The sequence below is a fragment of the Diceros bicornis genome, chromosome 3 (assembly GCF_020826845.1).
Source record: "Diceros bicornis minor isolate mBicDic1 chromosome 3, mDicBic1.mat.cur, whole genome shotgun sequence".
Taxonomy (NCBI): Eukaryota; Metazoa; Chordata; class Mammalia; order Perissodactyla; family Rhinocerotidae; genus Diceros; species Diceros bicornis.
In genome coordinates, this window is record NC_080742.1 from 572,546 (window position 1) to 577,818 (window position 5,273).

Here is a 5,273-nt window from a genome sequence, read left to right on the forward strand (position 1 = left end):
AAGTTTGTATAGGTATTTCAAAGATGCCCAGAACTGAGCTAAACTTGGTATGTGTCCAACTCCTAGAAATAACTTCATGCCCCATCTCCCTTACTTCCAGCTAGTAAGTATCACACAATTCCTAACAAAGTTTTGACACAGATTCCCAATTCGGGCATTCAGAACATATAGCACGTTGCTGTATGCAAGCACATTCTCATTCAAAGATGCAAGTTACTATGTAGGAACAAGTTTGTATAGGTATTTCAAAGATGCCCAGAACTGAGCTAAACTTGGTATGTGTCCAACTCCTAGAAATAACTTCATGCCCCATCTCCCTTACTTCCAGCTAGTAAGGATCACATAATTCCTAACAAAGTTTTGACACAGATTGCCAATTCGGGCATTCAGAACATATAGCACGTTGCTGTAAGCAAGCACATTCTCATTCAAAGATGCAAGTTACTATGTAGGAACAAGTTTGTATAGGTATTTCAAAGATGCCCAGGACTGAGCTAAACTTGGTATGTGTCCAACTCCTAGAAATAACTTCATGCCCCATCTCCCTTACTTCCAGCTAGAAAGGATCACATAATTCCTAACAAAGTTTTGACACAGATTGCCAATTCCGGCATTCAGAACATATAGCACGTTGCTGCAAGCAAGCACATTCTCATTCAAAGATGCAAGTTACTATGTAGGAACAAGTTTGTATAGGTATTTCAAAGATGCCCAGGACTGAGCTAAACTTGGTATGTGTCCAACTCCTAGAAATAACTTCGTGCCCCATCTCCCTTACATCCAGCTAATAAGGATCACATAATTCCTAACAAAGTTTTGACACAGATTCCCAATTCGGGCATTCAGAACATATAGCACGTTGCTGTAAGCAAGCAGGTTCTCATTCAAAGATGCAAGTTACTATGTAGGAACAAGTTTGTATAGGTATTTCAAAGATGCCCAGAACTGAGCTAAACTTGGTATGTGTCCAACTCCTAGAAATAACTTCATGCCCCATCTCCCTTACTTCCAGCTAGTAAGGATCACATAATTCCTAACAAAGTTTTGACACAGATTCCCAATTCGGGCATTCAGAACATATAGCACGTTGCTGTAAGCAAGCACGTTCTCATTCAAAGATGCAAGTTACTATGTAGGAACAAGTTTGTATAGGTATTTCAAAGATGCCCAGAACTGAGCTAAACTTGGTATGTGTCCAACTCCTAGAAATAACTTCATGCCCCATCTCCCTTACTTCCAGCTAGTAAGGATCACATAATTCCTAACAAAGTTTTGACGCAGATTGCCGATTCGGGCATTCAGAACATATAGCACGTTGCTGTAAGCAAGCACATTTTCATTCAAAGTTGCAAGTTACTATGTAGGAACAAGTTTGTATAGGTATTTCAAAGATGCACAGAACTGAGCTAAACTTGGTATGTGTCCAACTCCTAGAAATAACTTCATGCCCCATCTACCTTACTTCCAGCTAGTAAGGATCACATAATTCCTAACAAAGTTTTGACACAGATTCCCAATTCGGGCATTCAGAACATATAGCAAGTTGCTGTAAGCAAGCACATTTTCATTCAAATTTGCAAGTTACTATGTAGGAACAAGTTTGTATTGGTATTTCAAAGATGCCCAGAACTGAGCTAAACTTCGTATGTGTCCAACTCCTAGAAATAACTTCATGCTCCATCTCCCTTACTTCCAGCTAGTAAGGATCACATAATTCCTAACAAAGTTTTGACACAGATTCCCAATTCTGGCATTCAGAACATATAGCACGTTGCTGTAAGTAAGCAGGTTCTCATTCAAAGATGCAAGTTACTATGTAGGAACAAGTTTGTATAGGTATTTCAAAGATGCCCAGAACTGAGCTAAACTTGGTATGTGTCCAACTCCTAGAAATAACTTCATGCCCCATCTCCCTTACTTCCAGCTAGTAAGGATCACATAATTCCTAACAAAGTTTTGACACAGATTGCCAATTCGGGCATTCAGAACATATAGCACGTTGCTGTAAGCAAGCACATTCTCATTCAAAGATGCAAGTTACTATGTAGGAACAAGTTTGTATAGGTATTTCAAAGATGCACAGAACTGAGCTAAACTTGGTATGTGTCCAACTCCTAGAAATAACTTCATGCCCCATCTCCCTTACTTCCAGCTAGTAAGGATCACATAATTCCTAACAAAGTTTTGACACAGATTCCCAATTCGGGCATTCAGAACATATAGCACGTTGGTGTAAGCAAGCACATTCTCATTCAAAGTTGCAAGTTACTATGTAGGCACAAGTTTGTATAGGTATTTCAAAGATGCCCAGAACTGAGCTAAACTTGGTATGTGTCCAACTCCTAGAAATAACTTCATGCCCCATCTCCCTTACTTCCAGCTAGTAAGGATCACATAATTCCTAACAAAGTTTTGACACAGATTCCCAATTCGGGCATTAAGAACATATAGCACGTTGCTGTAAGCAAGCACATTCTCATTCAAAGATGCAAGTTACTATGTAGGAACAAGTTTGTATAGGTCTTTCAAAGATGCCCAGAACTGAGCTAAACTTGGTATGTGTCCAACTCCTAGAAATAACTTCATGCCCCATCTCCCTTACTTCCAGCTAGTAAGGATCACATAATTCCTAACAAAGTTTTGACACAGATTCCCAATTCGGGCATTCAGAACATATAGCACGTTGCTGTAAGCAAGCAGATTCTCATTCAAAGATGCAAGTTACTATGTAGGAACAAGTTTGTATAGGTATTTCAAAGATGCCCAGAACTGAGCTAAACTTGGTATGTGTCCAACTCCTAGAAATAACTTCATGCCCCATCTCCCTTACTTCCAGCTAGTAAGGATCACATAATTCCTAACAAAGTTTTGACACAGATTGCCAATTCGGGCATTCAGAACATATAGCACGTTGCTGTAAGCAAGCACATTCTCATTCAAAGATGCAAGTTACTATGTAGGAACAAGTTTGTATAGGTATTTCAAAGATGTCCAGAACTGAGCTAAACTTGGTATGTGTCCAACTCCTAGAAATAACTTCATGCCCCATCTCCCTTACTTCCAGCTTGTAGGGATCACATAATTCCTAACAAAGTTTTGACACAGATTGCCAATTCGGGCTTTCAGAACATATAGCACGTTGCTGTAAGCAAGCACATTCTCATTCATAGATGCAAGTTACTATGTAGGAACAAGTTTGTATAGGTATTTCAAAGATGCACAGAACTGAGCTAAACTTGGTATGTGTCCAACTCCTAGAAATAACTTCATGCCCCATCTCCCTTACTTCCAGCTAGTAAGGATCACATAATTCCTAACAAAGTTTTGACACAGATTCCCAATTCGGGCATTCAGAACATATAGCACGCTGCTGTAAGCAAGCACATTTTCATTCAAAGTTGCAAGTTACTATGTAGGAACAAGTTTGTATAGGTATTTCAAAGATGCCCAGAACTGAGCTAAACTTGGTATGTGTCCAACTCCTAGAAATAACTTCATGCCCCATCTCCCTTACTTCCAGCTAGTAAGGATCACATAATTCCTAACAAAGTTTTGACACAGATTCCCAATTCGGGCATTCAGAACATATAGCACGTTGCTGTAAGCAAGCAGATTCTCATTCAAAGATGCAAGTTACTATGTAGGAACAAGTTTGTATAGGTAATTCAAAGATGCCCAGAACTGAGCTAAACTTGGTATATGTCCAACTCCTAGAAAAACTTAATGCCCCATCTCCCTTACTTCCAGCTAGTAAGGATCACATAATTCCTAACAAAGTTTTGACACAGATTCCCAATTCGGGCATTCAGAACATATAGCAAGTTGCTGTAAGCAAGCACATTCTCATTCAAAGTTGCAAGTTACTATGTAGGAACAAGTTTGTATAGGTATTTCAAAGATGCCCAGAACTGAGCTAAACTTGGTATGTGTCCAACTCCTAGAAATAACTTCATGCCCCATCTCCCTTACTTCCAGCTAGTCAGGATCACACAATTCCTAACAAAGTTTTGACACAGATTCCCAATTCGGGCATTCAGAACATATAGCAAGTTGCTGTAAGCAAGCGGGTTCTCATTCAAAGATGCAAGTTACTATGTAGGAACAAGTTTGTATAGGTATTTCAAAGATGCCCAGAACTGAGCTAAACTTGGTATGTGTCCAACTCCTAGAAATAACTTCATGCCCCATCTCCCTTACTTCCAGCTAGTAAGGATCACATAATTCCTGACAAAGTTTTGACACAGATTCCCAATTCGGGCATTCAGAACATATAGCACGTTGCTGTAAGCAAGCACATTCTCATTCAAAGATGCAAGTTACTATGTAGGAACAATTTTGTATAGGTATTTCAAAGATGCCCAGAACTGAGCTAAACTTGGTATGTGTCCAACTCCTAGAAATAACTTCATGCCCCATCTCCCTTACTTCCAGCTAGTAAGGATCACATAATTCCTAACAAAGTTTTGACACAGATTCCCAATTCGGGCATTCAGAACATATAGCACGTTGCTGTAAGCAAGCACATTCTCATTCAAAGTTGCAAGTTACTATGTAGGAACAAGTTTGTATAGGTATTTCAAAGATGCCCAGAACTGAGCTAAACTTGGTATGTGTCCAACTCCGAGAAATAACTTCATGCCCCATCGCCCTTACTTCCAGCTAGTAAGGATCACATAATTCCTAACAAAGTTTTGACACAGATTCCCAATTCGGGCATTCAGAACATATAGCACGTTGCTGTAAGCAAGCACATTCTCATTCAAAGATGCAAGTTACTATGTAGGAACAAGTTTGTATAGGTATTTCAAAGATGCCCAGAACTGAGCTAAACTTGGTATGTGTCCAACTCCTAGAAATAACTTCATGCCCCATCTCCCTTACTTCCAGCTAGTAAGGATCACATAATTCCTAACAAAGTTTTGACACAGATTCCCAATTCGGGCATTCAGAACATATAGCACGCTGCTGTAAGCAAGCACATTCTCATTCAAAGTTGCAAGTTACTATGTAGGAACAAGTTTCTTTAGGTATTTCAAAGATGCCCAGAACTGAGCTAAACTTGGTATGTGTCCAACTCCTAGAAATAACTTCATGCCCCATCTCCCTTACTTCCAGCTAGTAAGGATCACATAATTCCTAACAAAGTTTTGACACAGATTCCCAATTCGGGCATTCAGAACATATAGCACGTTGCTGTAAGCAACCACATTCTCATTCAAAGATGCAAGTTACTATGTAGGAACAAGTTTGTATAGGTATTTGAAAGATGCCCA